This window comes from Saimiri boliviensis, chromosome 12 (assembly GCF_048565385.1).
Source record: "Saimiri boliviensis isolate mSaiBol1 chromosome 12, mSaiBol1.pri, whole genome shotgun sequence".
Classification (NCBI taxonomy): Eukaryota; Metazoa; Chordata; class Mammalia; order Primates; family Cebidae; genus Saimiri; species Saimiri boliviensis.
The window spans coordinates 64,762,978-64,778,486 of record NC_133460.1 but is presented as its reverse complement, the minus strand read 5'-3'; the positions used below and the strand labels follow the sequence as shown (position 1 = coordinate 64,778,486).

General features: G+C 48.7%; 1 protein-coding gene and 1 pseudogene across 1 annotated transcript in view; one reads left to right on the top strand and one right to left on the bottom strand.

The window, feature by feature from the left end:
* LOC141580608 (uncharacterized) overlaps positions 1 to 7,151 on the bottom strand; it is a 29,523-nt gene extending 22,372 nt beyond the window's left edge. The window contains exons 1-2 of the mRNA XM_074382498.1: positions 6,946 to 7,151; positions 1,919 to 2,189 (exon numbers count right to left, since the gene is read on the bottom strand). The gene's annotated coding sequence lies outside the window, so the exon portion shown is untranslated. The remainder of the gene's footprint in view (positions 1 to 1,918; positions 2,190 to 6,945) is intronic.
* A 1,030-nt stretch (positions 7,152 to 8,181) lies between these two features.
* LOC141580515 (uncharacterized) lies at positions 8,182 to 9,571 on the top strand (annotated as a pseudogene).
* The last annotated feature ends 5,938 nt before the right edge of the window (positions 9,572 to 15,509 follow it).

The following is a 15,509-nucleotide window of genomic DNA, read 5'->3' as shown; positions in this document are numbered from 1 at the left end:
ACTGTCAACTATGAACTTTAGTTACTAATGATGTATCAATATTGGTTGATCAATTGTTAACAGATGGACCACACTAATATAACGCACTAATAGGATATCGTGTGCTGGACGTCAGGGGAACCTAGGAGAACTCTCTGTACTATCTACTCAATTTATCTGTAAACCTAGAACTGCTCTAAAAAATAAATTAGGAGGCAGCAGACCCAAATCAGGTTTTGGTGGCATCAGATTCTTGTGTGCTTAGTACTTCGCATGGAAGTGCACCAACCTAGAGTCAGAGCAGCTGGAGATTTCAATGCCTGTGCCTTTTGCCTCTATTGCTGGGGTGCCCTCAGAATACAGACAGCAGATCAGTTAGGGGGAAGCAGCCTCAGTGATCTAGACAGTGCAGACTTCTGGTAGGGACAGGGGCAAATCATCCAGGTGGGCAGAACTTGATGAAGACTAGAAACCCCTGAGACTCAGCAGCTGCCCCAGGGGCACCCATAAATCAAAGGAGAAGGAGGCTGGGAGGGACTGAGGGATACAGGATGACATTCCTGCCTGAGAGACAGAAGCAGCTCCAGAGATTTTGGTAAATAACGTGGGTTTCAGTACAATGTGGTCTATTCAAAAAAGTTTAAAAGAAAGAAAGAAAGTGAGAGAGAGAGAGAAAGAAAAAGAAAAGAGAATGATGGAAGGCAGGGACGGAAGGAAGGAGGAAGGAAGGAGGGGAGGAAGGAAGGAGGGGAGGAAGGAAGGAGGGGAGGGAGGAAGGAGGGGAGGGAGGGGGAAACAAATGAACTTACACGATGATGAGAAGATCCAGGGGAACTTACAACCCCAATATTTTCCATTAACAGGAACACGCTAACTAGTTATTAGAGAGAGACGCACTACTGTAAACCCATATTCTGTTTCCACGATGTACAGTTCCTTCCTCCGTTTCTGAAACATCCTGTCTGTGGCCTGCTGTTTCCAGAGACACCGAGTCCTCCCTTTGGACAAACTCTGGCACCCACAGGAATGAGATGGGCCAGTGGACCCCAGAACACCAGGCCACGACCTTCCCTGCTGCTCCTTGTCCACTCCAGAAGCTGCCCGGCTGCAGGAGGGGGTCTCAGCCCCTGGGTCTGACATCGTGCCTTTACCTTGCTCACTGGGCTTCTCTCCTTGCACTGGCTCCCACTCCCCCAGGACCTGGCAGGTGACCACGTAAGAAGGACACAAACAGGCCACATCGCTTTCTTTCTCCCCCTCTCGATGCCCCTGCAGTGGTGGGTTCCATGGGGTGGTGACCTGATATTTACTCATTATGGTGCTCCTAGCCCAGAGCAGGGCCTGGCACCTAATAGCCACCCTGTGAATGCTCAGTGAAAGAAGGTGTCCACCACAAGGTCCTGAGGAACCAAGAATTCCACTGTGGCCCATCAGTTTTAAGTCCTACACGATTCTAGAATGGAAGCTGTGAAAGGCCTTCAAAAGTGGCCACCCTCTGAAACCATTATACTGGCAGCTGAGCCATGTTTCCCCATCCTGGACACATCTAGAGGGCACTGCCTAAATCCACACATGTCTCCCCACCCAGCACAGTGCAGGGGCCTTAGCCTGGGAAATGCAGGTGGAAGGGAGAACCATGAAAGCTGAAGAGGAGAAAGCAGGTGAAAGGGAACAGCAAGGTGGAAACAGACAAGAGAAATGGGGATGGACACTGGGGGTGAGAGGGGAAGAGAGAGGAGAGGGACGCACATCCAGCCACTGAGGAAAAGGCCCGAAGAGAACACTGTCCTCTCCTGAAGTCAAATAACTTCCACCTGACCACTCGCTGCAGGTCGTGGTGGCACACGCTGGTCATGCTGCGATGTTTAGGGTCCATGGCATCTTCCCTTCGCATCTGAGTCAAAATAGAGACAGGACTCCCTGACCTCAGGATTGTTACCTGTTGGATCTGGCAGCTCTTCATGTCAGCCCACACCGTGTGAGGCTGCTCTTGGTGCACCGAATGGGGAAGATTCTACATCAGTGCCTCGGAGAGTCCACTGGAAGCCCTGGACGGCGGGAGTCGGTGGTGCCCCAGCATGGAGGCCGAGAGCACACAGCACTGAAGCTCCAGACGCCCTCAGGAGCACAGTAAAGGACAACGTGCTGCTGAGAGCCTGGGTCAGCAGGAACCTCGGCCTGGGTCTGAACATGATTTGCCTTCATATGGGCTGTGACATAAAAGAGAGAAATCAAGGTTAGCATTGAGATTCAGCACTTGGGCAACTTGAAGGATGGAACCGCCACTTATTGAGACTGGGAAGACGGAGAAAGGAGCAGATTGAAAGGGGCGGGAACTAGAGTTGGTTGGTTTCTGTCACATGCAATCAAGTCCTGACCAGCCTGGAGAACACAGTAAGACCCTGTCTCTGAAAATAAAAAATAAACAATTAGCAGAGCATGGTGGCGCACACTTGTAGTCTCAGCTACTCTGGAGGCTGAGGCAGGAGGATTCCTTGAGCCTTGAGTTAGAGGTTACAGTGAGCTACGATGGCACCACCACACCCCAACCGGGGACGGGTGGGAGGGGGGTGTGGGAAAAAGAGTCCTGACTGATCACTTGAGTAGCCAGAGAAAGTGCTTACTTTTCACAAAGATACTGTTTGAGGCAGATCTCAGTGAACAGGAATTCCATTCTTTCTGTTAGGAGGAGAGTGTGGGTGTAGTTAGTTAATGCTGACTGAACTATCTTTGGAATCTCATCTACTGGTCTATCTGGTCTATTTATATGTGTATAGTCTATCTGCTGCCTCACTGAGCTTTGCTAGTTCGTGCTGCGGTAACAAAAGCCCCCAAATCTTAGCAGCTACACATACAAAGGTTGATTTTCATTGACACTTCCTTTTACGGCAGGTTGACTGTGGCTCTGCTCTATACGAGCTATTTTATTTGTTAGATGGTGAATGCTGTGATACTTGGAGAGTTGTTGAATGTGGTATCAGTATGTTCATTCACTCATTCATCTAACAAATATTTATTCAATATCCTGTTTCATACCAGGCAAGGTCAAGTACTGAGAATACAGTAGTGAATAAGGGATAAGATTTCTAATTTCCAAGAGCTTATACTGAAAATGAAATTAAACACATACAAAATAATCTTAGCAATAATGAATACCATATTCATAAATAATAGATTTTAGTAAATATTTTAAGCTAGAAATAGATATAAATTATTAAAACTAAAATGGCCAGGTGTGATGGCTCACAACTGAAACACCAACACTTTGGGATGCCAAGGTGGGAGGATCATTTGAGCCCAGGAGTTTGAAACCAGTGTAGGCACCATAGGAAGGAAGACCCTGTATACAAAAAATAAAAAATGAGCTGGGCATGGTGGTGCGTGCCTGTAGTCCCAGCTACTAAGGAGGCTGAGCTGAGAGGACTGCTTAAGCCTGAGAGCTCAAAGCTACAGTGAGCCATGATCACACCACTGCACCACTGCACTCCAGCCTGGGCAACACAGCGAGACCCTGTCACAAGAAAAAAAATTTTTTTAAAGGAAAAAGAAACAATTTAATCAATGTAGTCCTGAAACTATTATGTAGAATACTATTGTCTACATCACATCACATCAGCCCTTTAAACGGCTTAACTCTTATTTAGGTATAATCCCTAAAGTTTTCCTGGTAAATTAAGGACACTTAGAACAATTAAGTAGAAAATAGTTAGTGCCTTGACAGGAAGATTGTAAACATTTTGAAAAGACAAATAAATAAAAGTGTCAAAACTGTAGCTCTGTAAGGCCCAAATAACATCTAATTCAAGTCACAATGAACATCTAGCAATCATTCTGAACACCATATAATTCACTTAATACATTTTGCCTGAACGCCCAACAGATCTGACTTACCAACACCTGAATGTAGCCAAGAAATTGACAATCATTTATAAATTACACCTATGACTCCATCTGTTCTACCCACTTTTAAAAAATCATTTATTTTACTTTATTTTGTAGAGACGGGATCTCACTGTGTTGCCCAGATTGGTCCAGAAACAGACCCACAGTAATTTCATAAATCAGATGACCGTATAGCCATCCAATTTATGGAAAAAAAGTGCCCAACAGTACAGAAGGGCAAGGATGGTCTTGTCAATACATGGTGCTGGATCAAGCAGTCACTCCGTGTAGTAAAAAGTGAATCACGGCCAGGTGGGGTGGCTCACACCTGTAATCTCAGCACTCTGGGAGGCTGAAACAGGCACACTATTTGAGCCCAAGAGTTCGAGACCAACCTGGGAAACATGTTGAATCCTCGTCTCTACAGAAAATACAAAAATTAGCCAGACAATGGTGGCACATGCCTGTAGTCACAGCTACTCAGTAGGCTGAGGTGAGAGGATCACTTGAGCCAGGAGGTGGAGGCTGCAGTGAGCTGAGATCATGCCACCACACTCCAGGATGGGCAGTAGAGTGAGACCCTGTCTGAAAAATAAATGCATAAACTAAAATAAAATTGCTGTAAGTCTAACACAGAAAAATGTGTTCGTATTCTTAGGTTAGGCATTGATGTCTTAAACAGGACACAAAAAGCAGTCACCATAAAGGAAAAGATTGATCAAGTATAATTTTATTAAAATTAAGAAACTCAGCCTGGGTGCAGTGGCTCACGCCTATAATCCCAATACTTTGGGAAGCCAAGGCAGGTGTATCACTTAAGCTGAGGAATTCCAGACCAGCCTGTGCAACGTGGCAAAACCTCATCTCTACTAAAAACACAAAAAAAGAGCTGAGCATAATGGTGCTCCCCTGTAGATCCCAGCTACTTGGGGGCTCGGGCAGGAGGATCACCTGAGCCTTGGGAGGTCCAGGTTGCACTGAACTGTGATTCTGCCACTGCACTCAGCCTGGCCAACAGAGTGAGATCCTGTCTCAAAAAGAAAAAAAAAAAAAAAAAAAAAAAAACCATTAGAGAATCTCCATTCATGTAAAAACACCATTAAAAGAGTCAAAAGGCAAGCTACAGTTTGAAAAAAGAGAAACGCAATACATATATATTCTAGAAACCATACATACCCAGAATAAAGTATTACAAATCAACAGAAAAACAAGCATATCAATGAAAACAGGATACAAAGACTGAACAGACACTTCACAAAAGGGGACATATAAATGACAATAAAAAAATACTCAATCTCAATACCAGGAAAATGCAAATTGAAACCACACTGATATACTGCTGCACCTCTACTCGAATGGCAAAATAATTCTGAACTGACAAGCATCAGCAAGGATGTAGGGTAACCGGAATATTCCCTGCTAAATGGTCCAACCACTTTGGGAAAATGTTCAACAATATCTCATACTAAAGTTTTATCATTCATATACCTCTAAAAACAACAATGCCACCCCTACATATATACACCAATCTAGTAATGTTCTATTTCTCGGTCTGTGGTGGTTCACTTAGTAAAAATTCATTACCTGTACTTTTTTTTTTTTTTTTTTTTTTTTTTTCTAAGAGACAGGGTTTCACCATGTTGGCCAGGCTGTTCTCAAACTTCCGACCTCAGGTGATCCACCTGCCTGGGCCTCCCAAAATGCTGGGATTACAGGCATGAGCCACCATGCCCAGCCTCTGCCATCCAGGCCGGAGTGCAATGGCATGATCGCGGCTCACTGCAATCTCAACCTCTTGGGCTCTGGTGATCCTCCCACTCCAGCCTCCCGGGTAGCTAGGCCTACAGGCACACACCACCACACACAGTTAAGTTTTGTATTTTTAGTAGAGATGGGGTTTTGCCACATTGCCAGGCTGGTCTGGAACTGCTGGGCTCAAGTGGTCTGACCATCTTGACCTCCCGAAGTGCTGAGGTTACAGGTGTGATCCACTGCTCCCAGACCACCTACACTTTTACAATTGTGAACTTTTTGTGTATACTTCATAACTTTTCGAAGAATTCTTTGACACAAAGTTCTCAGATATCTTAAAGCTAGCATTTTAGAACACAAAATAAAAGAGCTTCAGGTTCACGGGTGAAATTTTACCAGTAAAATTTAAAAACAGAAAGAAAGCAACTAATGCTAACAGCTCAGATCAGAGATTTAAAAACTACCAGCAGATCACTTTAACTTCGTCAAGCCCTGGGAGTCATTTCTTCCGCAAGGAAAGGATGGACAGCACTGTAACCCCAAGAAAAGACGGCACCGCAGGAGAAGACTTCCTGTCGGAAGCAGCTTTACCAGCAAAAGACAGGAGGAAAGCGAGGAAACCATTCCAAATGTCCTGCTTAACTCTTGGGTGAGAGGATGCCAAATGAGATCATCTAAGAAGCCCCACAGAGACAGACAGAGAGAGAGAGAGAGAGAGAGAGAGAGAGAGACAGACAGACAGACAGACAGACAGACAGACAGACAGACAGACACACGGAAATCACAGCAAGTCTTTGGAGCGCACACAGCAGCACCGCAATCCAACCTGCTGGAAACCCTGCGGTGAATCTGAGGCTTGCCCCGCCAGTCCTGAGGGGATTCAGTGACGGCGGCAAACGCTCCTCTCGTGCGTCCTGGACCTGGCACACCTGGCTTGCCCGCCACCAGCCTGGAGACAGCGCCAGGCGCCGAATCCCGGACGCCAAGAAAGATCCAACTTCGCACGTCAGGGGCCAGAGCGCTCTCGCCCCGCAGGTCCCCAGAGGTAACCGATTTCCGGCCTGGAAGGTGGGGCGCAGGGTCCGCGTCCCCACAGCATTTACGAGGACCTGCCCCCGAGGCTGCTCCGTCCCTGCACCCCCTGGGAGGCCACGGGAAGACACCCCACGAGTTTCTTGCCCCGCGCCCACGAGAGGGCGGCGGGCGCCAGCGGCGGGCGAGGAATGGATCGCAGGGAAGGGGCCCCGGCGCCCGCCCCGCTCGCGCAGCAACACTTGCTGGGCCCCCGGACGCGCCGCGACCCTGCGGTGCCCCCACGCGGCCCGGACTCACCGGGGTCCGGCTTGGCGCCCTCAGCTGGAACCACCGGAGACGTCAACCTCCCGTGGAGACGGCCGCCGCCCGGCCGCGCCCCTGCTCCTGGCTCCGCAGGTCGCGCTTCTGGCGTTCACAAATGCCTGGCGCTCACTCAGAAGCTCCGGCGCCTGGGGACCGTGACCTCCGCCTCGCGGCACCGGCGTCTCAACCGCCGCCCAGCCCCGCCGGCAGCCCGCGGGCTCCTCCAGGACCCGCTGCCGGGAGCGCACGGCGCAGGCGCGGGCCTTAAAGGGCCCTCCACCTCCAGGGCGCAACCTGGTTAGGGCCGGCGGGGGACGGACCAGTGAGGCAAGAACCGGGAAATCCCTGTCTCCCCTCCGCCTCTCCTTCAAAGCACCAGCCCGGAATCCTGAAAAACGCTGATTTCCTGGCAACTGGAACTGCCCCTAGCAGGTTAAAGAGGCAGGAAACACACCCCCTGGGAGCCCGGGCGAACCCGCTCTTAGGACTGGAGGTGTTGCGCTGCCCCCAGGCAGGGCACCCGGTGCAGACGCGCAGGCTTCGCGAGACAGTCCCCAGATCCCCCCGAGGCGGCCTTAGGTCACTCTCAAAAACAATAATGAGCATGTCAAGGACACGTAGTTATTTTCTGATTTAAATTTAGAACAGATTTTGCAGATGGACTTCCACTGAAATAAGCCTCTCAGAGGAGAAAAACTTTTCTTTAACAACATTAAGAGATACCAAGAGATAGGAAGTCAAGCCATGCTGTCCACCCAGCTAAAAACTTTAAAAACTTGACATTTTATCCAAGGCAAATGTTTGCGTAACTTTAGGTCGTGCCATTATTTAAAGTCAATTTCAATTAACAATGTCATTGCAATTGAATCCATCTTGTATAAGAAAAGTAAGATATAGCCCTAATAATCTACCTCTCCCCTCCTGTATTCCATCCATCAGCAAATCCTACTGGTTTTCACCTTGCAAATTTTTCTTGAGTCTGTCCTCCTCTGTCTCCTCCATCACCACACTAGTCCAGCCAAACGCGCTAACCCATTGCGCCACAGAGACCGTGACTACCGATTCTACAGGATGCTGTAGGCAGGGCGCACTCACCAAACTGCCCCCAGCCCTTCTGTCCTCAGGATGACTGAGGAGGCCTTGGAAAACCGGAGACATTAGAGGGCGGTGAGTCGCTCTGGTCACGTTGAACACCGGCGCGTTGGGAGATTCTGAGGCCAGGACAGTCGAATGGCCTTCACCCACCCTGCCCCTGGCCTGCTTCAAAAGTCCCCGGAAACGCCCCCATCCGAAACCTGCCCGAGCCGCCTGGTGGCCCAGGCGAAGCTGAACGCGCGGCGGGCTCCCGGGATGGCTCTTCCCGTCCCTTGCTCCGCCTTCACCTAGTGAGGGAGCCTGTGCCCAGGCTGCTCAGTGGCTTTCGGGGCGCTGCGGAGCTGCCGCTGCCGTCTTCGGATCCTGTGCCCCGATCGCGGGCTCCACCAGGGCAGAGATGGGGTGAGGGTCGCTGGTGGGTCTTCTCGGGAGGAGCAGGGTCTGGCACTCACCAGGGCCCACGGCGAGGACTTGTCGAACGAATCCGTCGTCGCCTTTTGCTTTCAGCCCTTTGAAGAATCCTGAAAATAGAAATCACGCACTGTTTTTCCACGGGGAAGTTTTATTTTGTTTTGTTTGTTGACAGAGTCTCACTCGGTCGCCCAGGCTGGAGTGCAGTGGTGCAAACTCGGCTCACTGCAGCCTCCACCAGCCTCCACTTCCCGGGGCCAAGCCATCTCCTTGCCTCAGCCCCCAGATAGCTGGGACAACAGGCGCGCCACCATGCCGGCTAACTTTGTATTTTTTGTACAGACAGGATTTCGCCCAGACTGGTCGCGAAGGGGAAGTAAGTTCTTTTTGAAAAGCGTTGATTCCGATTGATTTCTCCGCACCCCCAGGAGAGGGCAAGGGGTGAGGTCCTCTAGGGGCCAGGCAAGAAAAGGGTCCTGCCCCTCTCTTACCACTTGGCGAGGTGGAGCTGAGGGGCTCAGCCGCGCTGATTTGGGGTGCGTGCCTGGGGCAGGAGGCTGGGAGCTGGGCAGGGGGTGGGTCCCACAGGGAATGGCCAGGAGGAGGGCCGGTAGTCGGTAGAGTCGGGACCCGGGAGTCAAAACTTCGCAGTCGCTTTGTGCAGCGGTGAGGACTGCACCAGGGAGAGATGACAAGTGTTTTGTTTTTTGTTTGTTTGTTTGTTTGCTTATCGTAGCAGAGTGGGGAAAAATGAAGAGACACCAAGAAAAAACGAAATCTATGCGGACCCTTTGATCTCCAAAACGGAAGCAGCCCTACATTCAGTTTAAAGAGAGTCGGTCCGCGTCCGATTCTGGGGCTCGCCCTGCTCGCATCGTGGTTGCTACTCGGTGCTGTGGCCGCAGCAAACTCGGCTCAAATCGGAGTCACTGCAGTGTCCCTTCTAGGGTGTAGGGCTCTTCTTTCCCGTTAGCCTCCAAGCTCAGCCTGGGCTGCGCGGTTTACCTGTGACCAGAGAGGTTACAACTTTCCTGTGGCTTCAGAGCTCTCTGTAGCGGCAGAAACAGAAGCAACCCGTAACCTGCATGCTGGGTCCGTCATCCTGAAAGGCTAGACTTTTGCCTCCTCTCTGATTAAGGGCAATATTCAAAAGCTGAGGAGCTCTCTCTCAGTCAGCCTTATTGGAATCTTTTACTGATGACATGATGTGGCCACGCCTGTTTCTTTAGCTCAGATATTTCAAACATCCTTAGGGTCTTTTTAGGCCAAAACAGAAATGAACAAGAGAAGACGAGAGTTCAATTCCAACCGGGTATTTTAAGTGAAACCTAAAGAATATAATAAAACTGAAACTTAATGACATTCCCCAACCCCAATTTTTAATTTTGTTTGTACTTCTTTATTTGCTATCAGTAAATGACTGAGGTATAATCCACACAGACCAAAGTGTGCTAATCCTAACTTCGAGGCCCAGTGTATTTTGACAAAAGAAACTATCACCTTAATCAAGTTATGGGACATTGTCACCAGCCCAAAAAGTCGTTAGAGCCCCTTCCAGTCAATCCTCACCCCATCCCCACTTAGGCAGTCACCCTTCTGATTTCTATCTCTGTGATTTACTTTTGCTTCTTTTTGAAATCATGTAATGGAGTATACTGATTTTGCCTGTTTGGTTTTTTTTTTTTTTTTAATGCAACAGTGGTTATGAGATGCTTCCATTATATGGCATGAATCTCAGGTTTTTGGTGTTATTGATGAGTGCATTCTAACCTGTGAATACACTACAGATGATGGACAATTGGACTATTTCTACTCTTGGCAATTGTGAAAAAGCTGTTTACAAATATTCCACAATGGGCCTTTTTATGGACCTGTGCCTTCATTTCTGTTGAGTATAAGCCTTGTAATGGAATGGCTGGGTCAGGAAGTAGGTGTGTTTTTCACTGTATTGGAAACTATCAGGCAGTATTTTAGAATGGTTACACCATTGTATTCTCTTTTTCTCTCTCTTTTGAGACAGAGTCTCACTCTGTCGGCCAGGCTGGAATGCAATGGCTCCATCTCGGCTCACCACAACCTCTGCCTCCCGGGTTCAAGCCATTCTCCTACCTCAGCGTCCCAAGTAGCTTCTTCCTCAGCAATACTCAGTGTCTCAATGATTGGCTTTCTGTGTGCTGAGCAGTGGGAAATGGAACGAGAGCCAGTAGCGCTAAGGATCCAGGTCTGTAACAGGGGCCTGTCAGGTGCAGGATTCTGTTGGCTCCAATGATGTTTCTCAGATGGGCTGATTTTTATGGACATAGGCTCTGAAAGAAATCAGTCAGGGAATAACTCAGAGAAACTTACCTGCGTGTTAATTCTTCATTAATATAGAAGAGAGAGCTGGCATTAGATTGCTTTCAGCAAATAAAAGTCAAATCAAAATTTAGAAAGAAAAGAGGAATCGAAAGGAGAAAAAAATATCTGAGACCATTGTGATTTTGCTCCTTTGCATAAATGACTTGGCGGAAGACTATCCAAGAGGTCACTGTGGCCCTGTCTTCTCTGGACCCATGTGACTTGGTCACCACAGGAAACAATTACAAGCTGGGCACAGTGACTCACAACTGTAATACCAGCACTTTGAGAGCCTGAGGCAGGTGGATTGCTTGAGCTCAGTTGGAGAGCAGCCCCGGCAACATGGTGAAACCCCGTCTCTACAAAAAGATACAAAAATTAGCCAGCCAGCATTGGTGTATGCTGGTAGTCCCAGCTACTCAAGAGGCTGAGGTGGGAGGATCTCCTGAGCCCGGGGAGGTTGAGGCTGCAGTGAACCGTGATCATGCTCCACTATGACTGTGCCACTGCACGGCTGCCTTGGCAACAGCGCAAGACCTTGTCTCAAAAATCAAATGAAATGTCTTAGAAGTTTACCTATCCATCCTGTGCCACAGAATATCTGTGTGTAATGTCCTCCATGTCCTTCTGTTGTATCATCCCAAATGAAGCCACCTAGCCCCTTATTAGAATATCCTGGGCACATGGCCAAGGGTGGTGGCTCACACCTGAAATCCCAGCAGTTTGGGAGACCAAGGCAGATGGATCTGTTGAGCCCAGGAGTTAGAGACCAACATGGGCAACAAAGCGAGACCCTATCTCTACCAAAAAAAAAAAAAAAAAAAAAGAAGGTGCTCGTGCATGCCAGTAGATCCAGCTACTGTGGAGGCTGAGGTGTGAGGATCGCTGGAGCCCAGGGGGTGGAGGTTGCAGTGAGCTGAGATCACACCACTGCACTCCACACTGGGTGACAGAGTGACACCTACTCTAAAAAAAAGATGGGGAGGGATAAGAAAGTTTGTTGTGCCAGCAAGTAAATGAAGAAAGGGACAGTATCAGAGTTGAGAAATAAATTGGAATATGATTTGGTACCCCTCCCGCAGAAGACAAATTTGTTAAATTTGCTGAAGTTACAGGCGTTATACAAGGCCCGATGCAGTGGCTCATGCCAGTAAATCCTGGCACTTTGTGAGGCCTCGGAGCTGCTTCAGCCCAGTATAACCCACACAGACGGAAGTGTGCTCGTATTAACTTCGATTAAGATTAGGAGACCAGCCTGTGCCACATGGTGAAATCTCTTCTCTACAAAACACACAAAAATCAGCAGACCATGATGGCCCACGACTGTAGTCCCAACTACTGGGAAGGCTGAGTGATGGAAGGATCGCTTGAGCCTGGGAAGTCGAGGCTGCAGTGTCATGTGATGGGGCCACTGCACTCCAGCCTGAGAGACAGAATGAGACCCTGCCACAAAAACTAAAAATTAAAATTAAAAAGCCTGTAATATGGCAGTGGCACATCCAGTCCTCTACACTATAGGAATATTAGTAGCCAAAGAGATGCGTGCTAGAATGATCACTGCAGGATTCTTGGAAATCCTAAAACCACGAGGCCAACCTCATTTCCAACACATTTTGAAAAGGGTTAAATAAATCATGCACAAACTGAGGGGGGAAATGCTGTTTTCAAAAATGATGGAGAGGATTATGGAGATGATAAATGATTCTACTGGTCACATTATGTAAATCCAGGCACATCCTGGGGATAGGACACCTCTCTAAGCTTCCTGTTAAAAATGAAAAACATTGAGGCTGGTCTATAACCCATCCAAGCCTATGAGGGGCAGCATGAGGATTTTATCGCACCAGAGGGACTCATTTGGTCTCTGTTTCTTGTACACAGGCACAAGACAACCTGACATTTCAGGTGATGCTCTGTCAGAATTGATCTATACATGAACGCTTTAAAAGGTAGAGGAGGCGTCCCTGGGTGGGCTCGAACCACCAGCCTTTCGGTTAACAGCCGGACGCGCTAACCGATTGCGCCACAGAGACAGGTGCTGCCGGTTCCCCCGAGTGCGATGGGTAGGGCCACTCACCAAAGGTCCCGCATCCCTTCCACACTAAGGGCTGCCTGGGCAGGACGGCTAGCGAGGCTCGGAGAGATCGGAGCAGCGAGTCCGCTGCTTCCTTAGGACACCCACGCGTTGGGAGATTCTGAAGTCAGAGGACAGCGGAATGGCCTTCGCTGGTCCTGCCCCGCCGCTGCTTCACAAGGCCCCGGAAACGCCCCGTCCGCGACCCGGGCGGAGGCACCTGGGGGTGGAAGGGACGCTGAGCGCCCGACCGGCTCCCGGGATGGCTCTTCCCGTTCTCTGCGCCGACTTCACCCAGTGAGGGACCCTCTGCCCACCCTGCGCAGTCGCTTCCGCTGCCGTCTCCCGATCCTGTGTTCCGCACGGGGCCCCGCCAGGGCAGGGATGGGGTGAGGGTCGCTCGTGGGTCCCCTGGCGGGGCGCAGGGTCCTGCACTCAGCAGGGCGCACGACTAGGACTTGCCCAATGACTCCATCGTCGCCTTTAGCTTTTAGCCCTTTGAAGAGCCTTGAGAATGGCAATCATGAGAGATTTTTCCATGGAAATTCCGTTTACAAAGCGTTTATTCAGGTTGATTTCTCGGCGCTCCGCGGGGTGAGCAAAGGGCAGGGCCTCCAGGGCACCTTCTGCGCGGTGGAGCCGAGGGCGCAGCTGGGCTGGGGTCGGGTCCGGGGACCGGACAAGCGAGGAAAGGGAAAAGCCGGGAAAGAAGCCGGGGAGCGGTGAACCAGACATCCAGACCGCCTAAAAGGCTCGTGCAGAGGCGCTGGCGGTGAGGTTTAATTTTTTAATTGCAGCAGAATGGGGAGGAATTGAGGGGAAAACGGAGACAGAACCTGGAAGAGCCCAAATGCGAGAACCTGTAGCTCCCCAAGAATAAGATCTTCCAGAAGAACTAGCCTGAAAAGTAGGCATCTGGAAACCCTGAAATCCATGCAGGAGTAGCATCTCCTGACCCTCTGCGTTCCTTTAGGCAAAAGGACTTCCTTCCACTGTTTGTTCGATCGTCCGTGTTTGTTAAATAAAGCGTTTTCCATTATGTTTGAAATTGCGTTGGTTCTATTACTTTAGGATTACAAACAATGCTGCCGTCATCAATCTTGTTCACTTGTCACTGGCCACCGGTGTGTTTCTATAGGGAGAGGCCCGGAGAGCAGTGGTTCCAGCAGAGTGAGCACATGGCTTTTATATCAGTCCATTGTCTTTCCTTTTTTGGCTTATTAGCTGTAATTCTTTCTTTTGTTGTGTCAGTGATGGCTTTCCGGTTTCTAGACTACATCTTCATCAGGCTGCCATCAGGTGACATTGTACCTCCCCTTCTGGCCTTTGTGCTAGTGTCATGCAATTTGATTTTAGACATGTTATAAACCCCGACATGGAAGTACCCACATAGTGATTTTCAGTCATCTGTATTTCTTTGTGGAGGTCCAGCTTTCTCTCTGGTATCCTTATCTGAGGCCTAGACGACTCCTTTAACATTTCTTGTAGTGTGGGTCAGTGAATGCTTTCATATATTTGTATGTCTTTATTTTTATTTGCGTTTTTGTTTTCCTTTAAGAGCAGAAATTTAACAGGTGAAAGAAAGAGAAACGCTCCCTCGTGAAGAAGAAGGGTCCCAAATGGGTTTCCCTATTTGTATTTTTTTTTAGATGGAGTTTTGCTCCATCGTCCAGGCTCAGGTGCAGTGGCATGACCTCAGCTCGCTGCAACCTCCATCTCCTGGGTTCAAGTGATTCTCATGCTTAAGCCTCCTGAGTAGCTGAGATTATAGGTACGTGCCACCACACCTGGCTAATTTTTGTATTTTTACTAGAGGCAAGGCTTTGCCATGTTGGCCAGCTGGTCTCTGACTCCCTGACCTCAAGTGATCCCCTTGCTTCCCAAAGTGCTGGGATTACAAGCCTGAGTCACCGCGCCTGGCCTCATTTTGTGCATGTCTTTGAATGTCCTTACTTCAGTCACAATTTTGAAAGAGTTTTCACTGTGGCATAGAATTCCACAATAACTTTCTTTCTCTTTCACTACTTTAGGATGTTGCCACTTTGACATCTTGTCATCGATGTGCCGTCATTTCTGTTTTTGTAAAACTGGCATAAAGGAGGCTTCCTAAACTTGTTATGTAATTTGTGGAATGTGTATTTAAATTTAAAACCTTTTTCTTTATTATACTTTGAGTTCTGGGATACACGTGCAGAACGTGCAGGTTTATTACATGAACCTATACATGTGCTATGGTGGTTTGCTGCACCCATCAACCCAACATCTACATTAGGTGTTTGTCCTAATGCTATCTCTCCCCTTGCCCCCCAGCTGCCAGCAGGCCCTGGTGTGTGATGTTCCCCTCCCTGTGTTTATGTGTCCTCATTTTTCAACTTGCACTTATGACTGAGAACATGCAGTGTTTGGTTTTCTGTTCCTGTGTTAATTTGCTGAGAATGATGGTTTCCACCTTCATCCATTCCCCACAAAGGACATGAACTCGTCCTTTTTTATGGCTACATAGTATTCCATGGTGTATGTGGGCCACGTTTTCATTATCCATTCTATCATTGATGGTCATTTGGGTTGGTTCGAAGTCTTTGGTATTGAAGAGTGCTGCAATAAACATATGTGCGCATGTGTCTTTATTGTAGAACGATAT